Source organism: Nicotiana tabacum, chromosome 20 (assembly GCF_000715075.1).
Source record: "Nicotiana tabacum cultivar K326 chromosome 20, ASM71507v2, whole genome shotgun sequence".
Classification (NCBI taxonomy): Eukaryota; Viridiplantae; Streptophyta; class Magnoliopsida; order Solanales; family Solanaceae; genus Nicotiana; species Nicotiana tabacum.
In genome coordinates, this window is record NC_134099.1 from 125399759 (window position 1) to 125417416 (window position 17658).

Below are 17658 nucleotides of genomic sequence, written 5' to 3' on the forward strand. Positions count from 1 at the left end.
TCTTAAAATGAAATAATTTCAATAAAATTAACAAGAATCAATTTAAGAACTACTGTGAGTTTAAACTACTGAGAAACAAAACAACACCAAACAAAATCAACAAACAATCTATTAACTAAAAACATAGAACAATAATGACCAAATAAATATTCTAATAACAGAAAGGAGTAGAAGAAGATAATAATAAGAAAAATAGAAAAATTAAAATCAGGAAATCTACCTCCAAATATCTGAATACTGTCTCTAATTAGGCATTTGATTTTCTTCGAATTTGTGGCCGGAATAGACCTTAATCTAGTGTTCTCGATTGAGAACACACAACTAAGGTCGATTTCAATCTCAAATTTTCAAGCATCTAACGATTTGGATTTTTGGGATTTGGGGTTCGTTTTTTTTCTTTCCAATCCAGATTCGAGGGGCTTCAAGGGTATTCGAGGGAAACTGGTGATGGATTAGGTATGAGGGGGTCAAGGCGGTTGTGTGGTGTTAATTTGGGAGGGATTGGAGTCGGCTAGGGTTCGGAGGTTTTGGGATTTGAACATTAGATCTAAAATTCGAGAGGTTCGGGCAAGATTCGAGGGGAACGAGTCATGGATTTGGAAAGAGGGGGTTGGGTTGGTTCTGGGGTGTGATTTTGGAGGGGAACGGAGCCGGCGCCGCCACCGGAAGGCGGTGGGGAATGGAGGCGGCTGGTCTCTAGGGTTCGGGGTGAGGGAGACGATAGACGAGATGGGGGGTTCTGAGGGGTCGGGGTTTGTTTGGATGTATATATACTGGGGTGGAATTGGATCCAGGCCGTTCGATCAAACGAGATCAACGACTTGGATCATCTGACTAAATGAAGCGATGTCGTTTGAGTGAGCTGAAGACCGGATCGGTCTCAGATGAAATGGGTCGGATATGGGTGATGGGCAAAGCTTTGGGTCGTTCGATCAAATAAAATTGACGGTCCTGATCAAAGCGTGTCCAAATGACGTCGTTTGGTTCTGGTAAGGGCGGACCAGGTTGGGACGGGTCTGGGCTGGTTTTTGGCTGGGTTTGGCTGGGTTTTGGTTTTGGGCTTTTTAAATCAACTTAAATTTGGCCCAATTCTGAAAACTTAAAACCAAAATCCTAAATTAAATTATAAAAATACCAAATTAACTTACTAATTAACTCCAACTAATAATTATCACAAATAATTAAATGCCAAATTAAAAGAAAATCACAGCAATTTGACTAAAATTACAAAAAATATGTTATTATTTTTTTAACTTTCATTTTTGTAAAACATCTAATTATTAATTAATTCCAAAAAATGTAAAAATCAAATCTTAAATGAAAATGCTATATTTTTGTATTTTTAATGCATTAATAAAATTAAACATGCACACAAATATATGCGAACAATCAAGGAAATCACACAATAATTCCTAAAAATAACACATAATTAAAGAAAAGACCTAATTTTGGGAATTCTTTTGGAGTAATTCGTATGAGGCAAAAATCACGTGCTCACAGCTGCCCCTCTTTGTCCGGAAACATGAAGAGTTTTCGTGCAAAGATAAAGTGAGCGGATACGAGCGATTTTTGCATGTTTGAATACTCTGTAGGGAAGCATTTTTGAAAGATTTGACCGAACCTCTGCTTCAAAGGTTTCCTACATATCCTTGGCTATAAAGGAATCAGGTCAATGTAGTTCGGGAAGTTTTGGTAGCTGGGACTACCATGAAGCTGCGGTTTTGCTGTTACTACTGCTGCTGCTGATACTGCCTACTGACCTCCTTATTACACCATGACAAAAATAAAGAAGCTAGACTAAGCTCTAATCTATGCTTTACAAAGATTTATTTCCAAACTTGATCTTGTGACTAATGTTGCCTTGTAGATTTGTGCTTCCTCCGTTGTTTCTTTACTTCTGGCTCGACTTGTGGTCTTCCTTCTGATTTCTGCTGGGGATTTTTGTTGTAACCCTCCGCTTTACTGACTTCAAACTTCAATGTATTCCTCTGTTATATGGGCGGGCTCCCAACTTTAAAACTTGAAAAATGTAAAGACTGAAATGTATTCCCTACTCTCCAGGCAGACTCCTGATTGCTAAACTTGAACTGCTTCTCCCTGTTCTCCAAGCGGGTACTTGATTGCTAGACTTAAAATGTATTCCTTGCTCTCCAGGCGGGTTCCTGACTGCTAACTTGAAATGTATTCCCTGCTCTTCAGGCAGGCTCCTGAATTCAACCAAAATAGACGAAAACAAAGGAAATTTTTCTGCCCCAGTTTGGGTATCTGGGAACATATGTAAGTATAAAACGAATCACATTACCAAATATCAATAAGAACTTGAAAACTAAAACTTAAATTGTACTCTTTTGTTCTCCAGGAGGGCTCCTGACTGCTGAACTCGAATGTATTCCCTGCTCTTCAGGCGGGCTCTTGACTGCTAACTTGAAATGTATTCCCTGCTCTTCAGGCGGGCTCCTGACTGCTGAACTTGAATGTATTACCTGCTCTCCAGGTGGGCTCCTAACTGCTGCGCTTGAAAGTATTCCCTGCTCTCCAGGCGGGCACCTAACTTCAATGAAACAGATAAAGCAAAGAAAACTTTCTGCCCCTGTTTAGAGGTTGGGCACATATGTGAGTGTTAAACTGAATCATATTACCAAATATTACTAAGAATTCGAAAGTTAGGTCCCATTATCCAGGGGGGTCCTGACAATTCTTACCTAAACGACAATTTTAAATCAAAGTTATATCTTCTAAAGGTGTGACTTCCGCTAAATCTTGTTATCTAAGAGGGTCTTAAAGCTATCCCATTATCCAGGAGGGTCCTGGAAACTCCTAATTATATCCTATCTTAGACATGCAAACTTTGAAACCAACTTATATTTCCTGGGGTATATTCATGCTACTTATGATTGTTTTGATTTTTTTTAAACTAGGTCCCATTTTACAGGAGGGTCCCAAAAAATTCTGACTAAATTTGGAAAAGGCGGAAAAACGATGGCGTTTCTACTTGGGGAAAATGTTGAGGAAACAGAAAATCATAATCATTAATCTGGGAAACAAGAGAAGTCAGAATCTTTGTCCTCATGGGGTAATGTCCAAAGTGTATCTCAAACATACAAACTTCAAAGTTCCACTTATAATCTTCTAGGGTGCACTCATGCCAAATTCCGCTACTCATGATTATTTTGAATTTTAAACTAAGTCCTATTTTCCAGGAGGGTCCTGAGAATTTCCGCGATCAATTCTGCCTGGTACTTACTCTTCCTACGGATGATTTCCCAAAACAAATGCCATTTTTGCCCCTGTTTCAAATCAAAGAAAATTTCGTCAGTTTAAAACATGGTGGTTCATCGTGGCATTCTTGCTGGATGTGGTTTTTTCTTTGCCATTCTTTGCTTCGTCCAACTACCTTGAACTGATCGAAAATATGGTTTTGACCTTCTGACTGATCCTTAACCGCAAGATCCCTAACTGTTATTCTCCCCTCCTGACCTTTCTGCCTAAAACCGTACATCTCCCACGACATTACTGAACCATTCCACAGTTTTAACTTTTGCTTACGCCATAGGTCCCATTTTTCATCATATCATCTTTGGCATGTTCTAGCTGCATTTTGCTTTGTGCAATTCCGAAACTGGTAGTAAGCTTTGAAATTCCTTCTTACAAGGCTAAACTTTGTAGAGCTTTAGAGAAGTAAAGTTAACAGCAATGAAATGCAAGGATTTTGAGAATAAAGAAAAGAATCCAAATTTGGATAACTATTAGAGACAAGAAAAGAAACTTATCTGAGCGGAATCACCGGCACCAATGATCATGGTATGCATTTGGATTAATCAGTCCAGTCTATTTAACCAATCTCCTTTCCAATTGTTTTACTTTGTTCTCCAAGATTTCCACAACCCAATTTTACTTTCCGCCAACTCACGGACCTCGTTCGACTTGCAGTGCCCTGAAGGATTTTCACCGACAAACCTCTCTCATTTGTTGATTCTTCAATTACTTGTCACCTAATGGTGCTCGTGAAGGTTTTCACCAATAAGACTCTCTCATTTTTATTTTCTCTCAGCTTTCGTCGCCTCATGGTGCCCATGAGGGTTTTCACCAATAAGACTCTCTCATTTTTTGATTTTTCTTACTTCAACTGGAGTGTTGCCCCTGATATGAATTCTCTGTACATTGCTCGACTTGGCATCTCTCAGAAACTGATCGGAAGGTCTTTCTTTGGACCGTAATGTGGGCTTTTGGATGGGGTTAGAAAGAAAGGGTATCAAAGGCTCAAAGCAATTTCGACATGGGTTTAAAATTACAACTCTTGGAATCACATTTCTTATTACAAGTACAACTTCTGCCCCAGTTTCTTGCTTGGGGATCTTTGAATATTTTATTTTACTATGACCGAGCCGGGAAGCTGCCTACGTATCCTTAACAAGAATCAGGTCAAACATAGTTCACACTTGAATTTCCTTGTTGTTATACTTTTCACTTCTTTTCTCTTCTCTTTTTCTTTTTTTTCTTCTTTTTTTTTCTCTCTTTCTCGTTATTGATTCCAAAAGAGGGGTATGAAAGAAATAAATAAGGCTCAAAAGGGGGAACAAAGGGTGAAGTGTTTAGATAGCAGAATAAATTGCCTTCGTCATTCCAATCTTCGAAATAATACCAAATACAAACAATCAACAGTTATAACAAAGAAATCATACATAATATCTTTTTACTGCATCAGAATTGATAGCCATGTCTATGCATTTTCCTTCGATATCCGTTAAACACAAAGCATCATTGGACAATACTCTGGTCACAATGAATGGCCCTTGCCAATTTGGGGCGAACTTGCCTTTCGCTTCAACCTGGTGTGGAAGGATACATTTCAGCACATGCTGGCCTACTTCAAACTTTCTGGGACGTACCTTTTTGTAGTATGCTCTTGCCATTCTCTTTTGATACAACTGGCCATGACACACTGCTGCTAATCTTTTTTCATCAATCAAATTCAACTACTCCAAACGGGTCTTGACCCACTCATTATCATTGATTTTAGCCTCAACGACAATCCGAAGGGATGAGATTTCAACTTCCGCAGGTATCACTACTTCAGTTCCATATACCAACAAATAAGGAGTCGCACCTACTGAAGTACAGACAGTAGTGCGATAGCCCAACAACGCAAACGGTAATTTTTCATGCCATTGCCTGGAACTTTCTACCATTTTCCGAAGTATCTTCTTTATGTTTTTGTTGACGGCCTCAACTGCTCCATTCGCCTTGGGGCGATATGGGGTAGAATTGCGATGTGTAATTTTAAACTATTGGCATACCTCTTCCATCAATTTACTATTAAGATTAGCACCATTATCCGTGATGATCACCTTTGGGATGCTGAATCGACAGATGATATTTGAGTGGACAAAATCGACCACTACTTTCTTGGTCACTAATTTGAAAGTTTTGGCCTCAACCCACTTGGTGAAATAATCAATGGCTACCAGAATGAATCTATGCCCGTTGTTGCTGTTGGCTCAATTGGTCCAATGATATCCATGCCCCAAGCAACGAAGGGCCATGGTGCCGACCTCGTGTGCAATTCCGATGGTGGAGAATGAATCAAATCTCTATGTATCTGGCATTGATGACATTTGCGCACAAAATTGATACAATCTCACTCCATGGTAAGCCAATAGTAGCCTGCTCGGAGAATTTTCTTTGCCAACACATACCCGCTCATATGTGGTCCGCAGACTCCCGAATGTACTTCGGACATGACAGTCGTAGCTTGTCTAGCATCTATGCATCTTAATAATCCAAGGTCTGGTGTTCTCTTATACAAAACTCCTCCACTTAAGAAGAATCCATTTGCCAACCATCGAATTGTTCTCTTTTGATCCCCCATGGCTTGCACTGGATATACCCACATTCTGATGTATTCCTTGATATCGTGGAACCATAGTTCGCCATCAAGTTCGTCTTCAATCATGTTACAGTAAGCATGCTGATCTCGGACTTGAATATGCAAAGGATCAACATAAGCTTTGTCCGGATGGTGCAACATTGATGCCAAGGTAGCCAAAGCATCGACGTTCTCATTATAGACCCTTGGAATATGCTTGAACTCCACTGATCGAAACCGTTGACAAAGATCATGTAAACATTATCGGTATGGTATGAGCTTCAAGTCTCGCGTTTCCCATTCTCCTTGAATTTGATGTACCAGAAGATCCGAGTATCCCAATACCAAGATTTCCTGGATATCCATGTCTGCAGCTAGCCTTAGACCCAAAATACAGGCTTCATATTGAGCCATATTGTTGGTGCAATAAAACTGAAGCTAGGCCGTAACGGGATAGTGATGCCCTGTTTTAGAAATAATCACAGCTCTTATCCCGACTCCTTTCATATTGGCAGCCCCATCAAAGAAAAGTTTCCAGCCTGGTTTTTCAATTTGCTCCAGTTCATCGATATGCATCACTTCTTCATCAGGAAAATAAGTTCTTAATGGTTCGTAATCTTCATCGACCGGGTTTTCAGCTAAATGATCGGCCAATGCTTGGGCTTTCATCGCAGTCCGAGTCACATAGATGATGTAAAACTCTGTGAGAAATATCTGCCACTTCGCAAGTCTCCCTGTCGGCATAGGCTTTTAAAAGATATAATTCAACGGATCCAAACGCGAAATGAGGTAAGTAGTGTAGGATGACAAATAATGTTTCAATTTCTGAGCCACCCAAGTTAGGGCACAACATGTCCTTTCCAGATGAGTGTACATAACCTCATAAGCCGTGAACTTCTTGCTAAGATAATAGATGGCCTGCTCCTTTCTGCCGATGATGTCATGCTGCCCCAGTACACAGCCAAATAAATTTTCCAGGACTGTTAAATAAAGAATCAAAGGTTTTCCTGGTTCTGGCGGAACTAGCACGGGTGGGTTTGACAAGTATCCTTTTATCTTATCAAATGCTACTTGACACTCATCAGTCCACTTGACCGCAACATCCTTCTTCAGCAATTTGAAAATAGGCTCATAAGTTGTCGTGAGCTGAGCAATAAACCTGCTGATGTAGTTGAACCTCCCTAACAGACTCATTACTTCAGTATTGTTCCTCAGAGGTGGCAATTCTTGGATGGCTTTGATCTTTGATGGGTCCAACTCGATGCCTCGCCGGCTGACTATGAATCCCAACAGCTTTCCCGATGGAACACCAAATGCGCACTTGGCAGGGTTAAGCTTGAGGTTGTACCTGCGAAGTCTCAGGAAGAATTTCCTCAAATCCCCAACGTGGTTGGCCTGATGGTTTGATTTTATGATCACATCATCCACATATACCTCAATCTCCTTATGTATCATGTCATGAAACACTATAGTCATTGCTCTCATGTAAGTTGCCCCAGCTTTCTTCAAACCAAATGGCATCACCCGGTAGCAATAAGTTCCCCACAGCATGATGAATGCCATCTTTTCTGCATCTTCTTCGTCCATTAGAATCTGATGATACCTAGCATAGCAATCCACAAAAGATCCTATCTCATGCTTGGCACAATTATCGATCAAAATATGGATATTGGGTAATGGGAAGTTGTCTTTCGAACTAGCTTTGTTAAGATTGCAGTAATCGATGCATACTCTGATCTTGCCGTCTTTCTTTGGTACAGGCACGACATTAGCCAACCAAACAGGATATCAAGTGACCTGAATAACCTTCGCATCTAACTGCTTGGTAACTTCTTCTTTAATCTTCACACTCATATCAGTTTTGAATTTCCTCAACTTTTGCTTGACGGGAGGGAACGCCGGATCAGTGGGCAATTTGTGGACCACTAAATTAGTGCTTAAACCTGGCATGTCGTCAAATGACCACGCAAAAACATCTTTGTACTTGATGAGTGCTTTGATTAACTCCTCCCGGATTTTTGGCTCGAGGTGGACACTTATTTTAGTCTCTCGAACATTGTCTGTGTCCCCTAAATTGACGGCTTCTGTGTCATTCAGGTTGGGTTTGGGTTTTTCTTCGAAGTGAATTAACTCCTTACTAATTTCTTTGAAGGCTTCATCCTCATCATCGTATTCTGATTCGTAATCACAATCTACTTCTTGAACTAACATTTCAGAATCAGATTGATTTTTACGACTAGGCTGAGGATTCCTTATGCATACCGCGTCATTAGAACCATCGTAAAAAGAACTGTATAGAAAAGAAAGCAAAAAAAAAAAGGAAAACCATCAGGAATGATGAAGAAAGGGAAATTGTATTTTATTGAATGATAAAAGATAACAAGGTTTGCACACTCAAACAGACTAAAAAAATAAATCCGGATTACAACCCTGGAATAATCCGTACAAACTTAAAGGAAAATCAAAGCAAACTACCAAGACTCCTTCCGAGTAGGGAGAAGAGTAGCCTTCCAATTATTAAGCTTTGTTGTTGGCCCGACAAATTGCACTTCCGCGTTGCTAGAACCTTCTCCAATTTCCACCATGTTCACACTGTCGAACAACTTCTCAAATATTTCCATTAACTCCTTGTCTGGATCAATCACAGAACTAGGAATTGATGTCACTGGGCGACTCCTCGTACCGGACTTGACAAATGATTTGGAAAGACGTGGGACCGATTTTGGAAGGACCCATGTCCTCTATTTCAATTTCCTGGCTCTTTTTATGTATGCGGTTGTGGGCTTGAATCCCAGACCAAATGTTCCCAAGTTTTCAGGAAGAGACACGGGTTGTATGATGCCTTGCAGATCTGACCCCAAACCCTTTCCTGGTACAAAATCATTCTTCAGCATTTCATACGCTACCATGACTGATGCGGCGGTTATCTTTGGATTTGGGATACACTTCCCCTCTGGAACTTTCTCGACTGACATTGTGTCAGAAACTTGGTAGACACATGGTCCCTTGTCATCTTCCACCTCAATAAATGGCACAATGGTGTTGTTGTGAGCGCACAAAGTATCTTCGCCGTGCACAACTATTTCCTGTCTGTCCCATTCGAACTTGACCATCTGATGGAGTGTTGATGGTACTGCTTTAGCGGCATGGATCCATGGTCGTCCTAATAGCAAATTGTAGGAAACAGCTATATCCAGCACTTGAAATTCCATTGTGAATTCTACTGGACCTATAGTCAGCTCCAACATTATATCCCCGACTGAGTCTTTACCTTCGCCATCAAATCCTCGCACACAGATACTGTTCTTATGGATCCTCTCATCTTCTAATTTCAGCTTGCTTAGAGTGGAGAGAGGACAGATGTTTGCGCTTGACCCGTTGTCAACCAATACCCAGGTAACTACGGAATCCTCGCATTTTACTGTCAGGTAAAGGGCTTTGTTGTGCTCAGTACCCTCTATGGGCAATTCATCATCGGAAAAAGTGACTCTGTTTACTTCAAAAATCTTGCTGGCTATCTTTTCCAGATGGTTCACCGAGATATTGTCGGGAACATGGGCCTCATTTAGGATTTTTATCAATGATCGACGGTGCTCATCTGAATGGATTAGCAATGAGAGCAATGAGATCTGAGCGGGCGTTTTCCTCAACTGCTCTACAACAGAATAGTCATGCACTTTCATTTTCCTCAAATTCCTCTGCCTCTTCTTTAGTTACAGCTTTCTTCACCGGCGTTGGATCATCCTTAGTTCTTCTTAACTCCTCGGGAGTAAAACAGCTTCCTGGGCGAGTCAAACCTTGTGCTTCACAAACTTCTTCCTTGATTTCTTTTCCTTTGTAAATCACCGTCACCCGTTTATAATTCCAAGGAACAGCTTTGCTGTTGATCACTGGAAGCTGAGTTACTGGTTTTATAATGACAGGCTCTGTGCGAGCCCCCTTCACGACCACAACATGTTCACTTGTAACCCCTGGTACTACCACTTTAGCTTTCTCGAGTTTCACTTCAACAATGCTTGACGTCCCTTTCTCGGCTACCACAGCTGGCTTATTGTCTACCCCTTTCAACTAGACCATTGGTTTACCATTAGTTACCTTTTCCTTTGAGCTAGTTTCACTGGAACGGACCATCATTACTGTCTGCGAGGGCTTCTTGGGATCCCCTCATTTGTGTATCAACTCAATCATATGGGTCTCATGGTGAGCTGGCAGTGGATTCTGATTGATATTTGGTGCTTCTGGGGCCTGAACCTCGATCCGATGAGTATCAATAAGCTCTTGCACAACTATTTTCAGTTTCCAACATTTCTCTGTATCATGCCCCGGGGCTCCTGAACAGTACTCACAACTCACCGAGTGGTCAAGATTTCTAGGAGGAGGATTTGGCATTTTAGGCTCAATTGGATTCAGCATGCCCAACTGCCTCAACCTGTGGAAAAGACTGGTGTATGATTCCCCCAGTGGAGTGAAAGTCTTTTGCTTCTGTAACCTTTCGTTCTTGAAGGCTTGGTTTGGTCGAAAACCCGTTCCGGGCGGATTTCTGTAGGCTCTTGGGGGTGGATATGTATTTTGTGGAGCTGGGTATGGATTTGGTGGAGTCGGCGCACACCATTGTGCGTGTGCCGGAGTTTGGGTATAGGTGTGCATGATGGACGGAAAAATGGGGATCTGGTGATGGGTAGTAATGTTATGGAGGGCTATATGGAGTGTGGGGGTAATTTTGGTAGTAGGGTCATGGTTGGCTATAGTAGGGTGACGGGCCTCTAGATCCGAACCAGGCACCAGATTCAACAGTCGTGACATCTTCTTTCTTCTTCTTCCCAAGTACACCCCCAGTGCCGCTTTGAATGGCCTCAGTGGTTGCCTTGATCGCTGAATAACTCATGATTTTGTTGGACTTAAGCCCCTCCTCGACCATGCCTCCCATTTTTACAACCTCATTAAAAGACTTGCCAATTGCAGACACCAAATGACCAAAGTAAGTTGGCTCCAAAGCCTGCAAAAAGTAATCAACCATCTCGCTCTCTTTCATTGGGGGATCTACCCTTGCTGCTTGCTCCCTCCACCGGAAACCATATTCTCTAAAGCTTTCACTGTGCTTCTTCTCTAGTTTAGTCAAAGATAGTCGGTCTGGAATGATCTCAAGATTATACTGAAAGTGACAAGCGAATGCTTGTGCCAGATCATCCCATGTGTACAATCTTTCGTGATCTTGGCGGGTGTACCACTCCAATGCTGCTCCGCTTAAACTCTGACTGAAGTAAGCCATTAGCAATTCATCCTTTCCTCCGTCTCCCCTCATCTTACTGCAAAAACCTCTCAAATGAGACACCGGATCACCGTGTCCATTGTACAAGTCGAATTTGGGCATTTTGAACCCTGCCGGTAGTTGTACATTTGGGAATAAACATAGGTCTTTGTAAGCCACGCTTACCTGACCTCCTAGCCCTCTCATATAACTGAAGGATTGTTCTATGCTTTTCATTTTTCTGAACATCTCCTCATGTTTGGGATTTTTGGTTGGTCTCTCAACTTCTCTCGGGAGATCAGAACGTGGATCGCAGGGGTAGGTTTCGGGAGCTTTGAAGGTTGGTTCCGGGGGATAATACTGGTTGTCCTGAGCTTGGAACATGGGTTCACTCAGGGATCTATAGAGTGCAGCTGGTGGAGATGCCGCAAAGACAGGGGTGACTGGCGGAGGAGGGCATGGAATCGATTTTGGTAGTGGAACTTGCGGCATATGAGAAGTAGTGCCAGGGTAGTATTGATAAATGGGAAAACCTGGATTGGTGGCGGGATGATCCTGAGACTGAGCTAATGGTGGGGTAAAAACCGGGTTGGCTGGGTAAGACAGTGGTGATTGCCCTTGGGACCAGGCCTGGTACATTTCGACCATTTGTTGCTTAAGCTTGAACATCTCCTCTTTCATTTTATTGACGTCCAACTACTCTACCTCAACACTAGTGTCGACCTCCGGGATAGACATGATTTCTGGTATTGGTCCCTTTGATCTGGTTTGGTAATGATAATGTGTCAGTATCCTCTAAATAAACAAACTGCTTGAACTTTCTGGAAAACAACAAACTTGTTAGTTCTTAGAGTTTAACACATATGTAATTACACGTTGGGATGCAATGCACCTAGGCAATTAACCATTTTCTATCATGCATTTGCTTCGGTTGCGTGCGTCATCCCGGCCTCTCACAATTATGCCCCTTCTTTTAAGCTTCTTTTATTCTATTCTTCTTTATTTCCCCTTTTTCTTTTTAGTGGTTGTCAAATCCTATAGAGATTGCCTACGTATCATGTCCCCGCATGAATCAGACCGTGCGTAGTACTATCAAAATAAGTGCGAAAAGCAAAGAGACAATTTTTTGGAAATTTTCGATTTTTCATTAATAAACATTCTATTACAAACTAGACGCTTTCGGAAAGGAAAATAACAGACTCGAAACCAAACCAAGTACGAACTCAAGAACTTCTGAAAGACTCTGATGCGAAAGGAAAAACAGACTCTAACAGACAACAGACTCTAAGGAAAAAGAAAATGCAGACTCGAACTACGAATACATTAAAGTTTTAAATTTGGGTGCCCGCAGGGCGTCATTCGGCCTTGCCGCTTAGGTGTAAGGCCCCTTTTCCAGCTGTTCCAATTCATACATGATTTGCTTCACAAATATCATCACTGCCAAGAAGAAAGTAGTGCGGGTCATGTTTTCACAAACCCGACATTTCCTGGTAATAGCATGAGCAATAGTCAAAATCTTTTCCCTGGTTCGGTCTTTCTCTAGGAGTAGGTGTTCTATCTGATTCCCTCTAGCCTTCAAAACCCAAGAATCATGCAGATGTTGTTTCTGTAACTGCTGTATTTCATCTTCTATCAAGGCTATTAGATCATAGCAGTGTTTACTTTCGGTTTCAAAAGCCTTGGCTTGTTTAGCCGCCTTGCTCTCTAGGGTGGTCACCTTCCTTTTTAGACTGGCAATGGTCTTTTCATAATCCTTCCTCGCCTGCTGTAAGTACTGTGTGTGCTCTTTTGTTCTTTTTGCCCATTGTGCCTGGAGTTGTGCTATGGTACCCTCAGATTTCTTCAAATCATCCTGGCACTCACTGATTTCCTTTTTCAACCCTTTTATTAACCGCTCATCCGACCGACTCCTTTGTTGGTTGTCAGCATCTATCCTTATTTGTCGGATTTAGGCTTTTAGCGCCTCATTTTCTTGGGCCAATTTGTTCTTTTCTCCCTGATCGACATCAACTTGCAGACTATTTTCAAATTCCAGGTCTCTAATCTGTTGCTTCAGCTTGCCTATTTCTGCCCTCTAACTCTCTTCTTTTGCTAACCAACCCCATTGCTCTTGTGAATCATTAGTAAACTGTTGGACATGGGCTCTTTTGGCGGGCCTTTGGAGAATCTGGAACCTTTTCCCAAACCACGCATTATACTTCGGGTCCACCTCACCTTTAGCCAGATCTCGGACCATAGTCTTAGGCTCGAGGAACCGGCATTCATTCCACAATTTGCGAATTTTATCTTCCGGGAATGTGGCTCTCGGACTTAACTCAATGACGTGCTTGCTCAAATCTTCATCTTTGGGGATGACTTGAAACCTTCCCAGTTGGCATAGTACCCAATGGGGAGCATACACGGTTGGATACTTCGAACACCTATTAAAAGAATATGACACTCTCCTGCTGACATATATAGCACCTCGGTAACGGGAAACCACCCAAATGCCCATTCAATTTGATCGGCAGTCAATGACCTCAGTCGTATGAGCCAAGCTTCGGTACCCTCAGGAAATGCAATACCCCTTACCCGCTTTTCAAATTCTTCGATACAGCTTAACCCAGTCAGCCCATAGTTCATGTACCCCGCCCGGTGGCACAGATGTTCTTGCATCCACAATTGAAGTAATAAATTGCAACCTTGGAAAAAATGTCCACCCTCCCTGCAAACAGTCAATGCTCGGTAAATTTCTGACAAAATCAGGGGAACTATAGTTCTATCTGCCCTTTTAATTGCAACATCAACCATCCCTACGAGACCTGCCTCTATTTCTTATCTACTCGTGGACAAATCACGATTCCCAAGAATGCCATTATGAACGCCAAGGTTCGTCTTGCTTCTCATTTACTTCTGTTCCCAGCATGGGTTAGTCCCAGATTTGGTTCTTCGAAACCCCGAGGATTACTATAACGCTGATACAAGAACTGAAGAGTGCAACATCCTCCCGACAAATCATCATTCTGAACACTCCCGCTGATGTTTAGCAAATCCAAAAATTTGTGCGGAGATACCGGTCTTGGTGACAGCAAATATTGACCCCTCAGATTTCCATTCAGACCCGCATAACCCGCGACTTCCTCCAGCGTGGGCGTAATCTCAAAACACCTAAAGCGAAACACATTGTGGGTCGGGTCCCAAAATGATATTAAGGCCTCGATAACATCCGACTTTGCACTACTAAAAAAACCAGGGTTTAGCGACGGACGAAATCTGTAGCTAAACAGAAAAATCCGTCGCTAATCTCATTTAGCGACGGATTAGCGATGGATTATCAAAAGATTCTTCTAGCAACGAGCATTTTAGCGACAGATTAGCGACAACGTTCGTAGCTAAATCCAGTTTTTTTTGTAGTGTTGGCTTGACATTTAGTAGACCGACAAGACCTCCCAGGATTCTAGCCACTATTTCTATGTTGCCTTCTCCCAGATTATTCCACCACATGTGGAGCTGGAGGGGGACCTCATTAAGTATGGTGAAAGATTCATTTGCATTTGTGCTCATCCTGCACATTTATTAAGGTGATTAAGAAAAAGGTAAATTTATTTGATTCAAAACAAAACTACTATTTTTTTTTTCAAACTAAAATGAAATACCCGGTTTTTCAAACACGGCCTTTCAGCACTTCGGAGACGAAGATTTTAAGGCTGTGTGGATTAACCGATCAAAATCTTAAAATTGACCAAAGGTGGTTCTTCATGCAAAATCGGCCTTCCGGCGTCCCTTTTGGGGACATTCGGCTATTTTTGACAAAAACAGCATCACCTGACTTATTTATGACGAAAATTAAAATTTAACATTTTTGGCTATTTTTGCAAAAGGGGAAGTTGGACCCGATGAGGGTTGCCTACGTATCTCACATCCGGTGAGAATCAAACCTGCGTAGTTCGGGCAGAGAAACTAGCTATTTTTGAAAACAAGATTCTTTTTCCTTTGTCCCTTTTATAACAAACAAACAAACTATTTTTCTTCTCCGTTTTTGAAAACAAGACAAACTAAAATAAAAGACTCTTTTTCACGTATTTTTGCTTTTTGAGTAAAACAACCAATTTTAAAAACATAAAATATTTTCTTTTTATTTTCTTAAAATTTCGGCAGAGTTTCGACAATATTTGGGCATTGGTTTTATTCCAAAAATAGGTAATTAACTCTCTACACTGCTATTTCCTCTCTCTCCTTTTTCTTTTTCTCAAATTTCTGATATTCCCGAGATTCAGAAGCCGGTCAGCATGCGAGTCCGAACAAATAAATACACAGAAAACAAGTAGGATGCATCAGGATGGTCTTTTTCATTTTAGGTTGTTTGTCCTAGACGGACCCAACCCCTGTGTTGAGTCCCCTAAGTCAAATGCACATGATGCAAATAAGCGTTCCTACTAGGGATTCGACATGAGGTTGAGTTATTCTAGGTTCAGAACCTGGGTGTTTTTTCTAGACCTGGCTTACCCGAGCGGACAGCTCGAGCCGGGGGGGGGCAATGTACCGGGAATACAGAAGCTTCACCGGCTTTGCAACTTATCCGAACCTCGTTCTAAAATTGGATAAGACTCTAGACAGAAGAGAAGTCACACGAAGTGCACACTCCTCTATGATTTAGAAGACTCAGAAAGAAGAAGGGTTTTGTAGCAGTTCATATATATTTCACAGAATATCAAAGTGGTAAAAGCAACACTTAGCACATTAGGCCCAAACATGTAACAAAATCAGATAATAAATAAATCCAACTATAACAATTCATCTAAGCTCGAATTTTGAACCCTGAACCAAAGATTCTGGGTTCGGTTCCCCAGCAGAGTCGCCAGAGCTGTCACACCTCCTTTTTCACTACACCCGCGAGGGCATAAAAGAGTTTTTCCTGGAAATGAAGGAAGGAAGCAGAAAAATGAGGTATCAACAGTAACCAACAACAGCAGTAGTATTCAACACCAGAATGTGAACCAGCAGACTAATTCTGAAACCAAGAGATATGATAAAATAGTCCAGACCCTAATTTCAGTCTTAATGAATCAACAGACCCCAAACCAGACTCGACTTAAACCCTTTTTATTATCAGCTAACCAGAAATTGCTTCCATACTAGAGGAAAACTTCAGAAAATACCAAATGACTCAATGAAACAGTGTATTTTTCTGAAATTCTGCAATCGTTTCTGATTTTTTTTTATTTCTATCTCTTAACTCTCCTTCTGTATCTATTTCTGTGTATCTCTCTTCCAATCTCTCTCAGTGTATATTTCTCTATTTTCCAAGTACTAGCCTCTCTTCCTCTCCTGAAATTCAAATCCCTTAAATAGGCATTCAATTAGTGCATTTTCCACTACCAATTTAACTTTCATTTCTTTAATGCTCCACTCCATTGTTCACTCAATTATCCACTTAATTATTTAATCCATTAGTGCAAATACTACCCTACTATCCACTAGAAACTTCTTAAGTAGGTGAACACTTAAATAATTTCCACTATTATCTTAAAGTTTCTGTTTTTAAACTTGAAATTCATGGGCCAGACTGAACTCAATTCATATCATTTTAGGTTATTCAATCTTTATACAAATAAACTTTCCCAGCAGACTGCCTAATAGTTCTTAAAATGAAATAATTTCAATAAAATTAACAAGAATCAATTCAAGAACTACTGTGAGTTTAAACTACTGAGAAACAAAACAACACCAAACAAAATCAACAAACAATCTATTAACTAAAAACATAGAACAATAATGACCAAATAAATATTCTAATAACAGAAAGGAGTAGAAGAAGATAATAATAAAAAAAATAGAAAAAATTAAAATCAGGAAATCTACCTCCAAATATCTGAATACTGTCTCTAATTAGGCCTTTGATTTTCTTCGAATTTGTGGCTGGAATAGACCTTAATCGAGTGTTCTCGACTGAGAACACACAACTAAGGTCGATTTCGATTTCAAATTTTCAAGCATCTAACGATTTGGATTTTTGAGATTTGGGGTTCGTTTTTTTTCTTTCCAATCCAGATTCGAGGGGGCTTCAAGGGTATTCAAGGGAAACTGGTGATGTATTAGGTATGAGGGGGTTAAGGCGGTTGTGTGGTATTAATTTGGGAGGGATTGGAGTCGGCTAGGGTTCAGAGGTTTTGGGATTTGAAACTTAGATCTAAAATTCGAGAGGTTCGGGCAAGATTCGAGGGGAACGAGTCATGGATTTGGAAAGAGGGGGTTGGGGTGGTTCTAGGGTGTGATTTTGGAGGGGAACGGAGCCGGCGCCGCCACCGGAAGGCGGTGAGGAATGGTGGCGGCTGGTCTCTAGGGTTTGGGGTGAGGGAGACGATAGACGAGATGGGAGGGGGGGGTCTGAGGGGGACGGGGTTTGTTTGGATGTATATATACTGGGGTGGAATTGGATCCAGGCTGTTCGATCAAACGAGATCAACGACTTGGATCATTTGACTAAATAAAGCGACGTCGTTTGAGTGAGCTGAAGACCGGATCCGTCTTAGATTAAATGGGTCGGATATGGGTGATGGGCAAA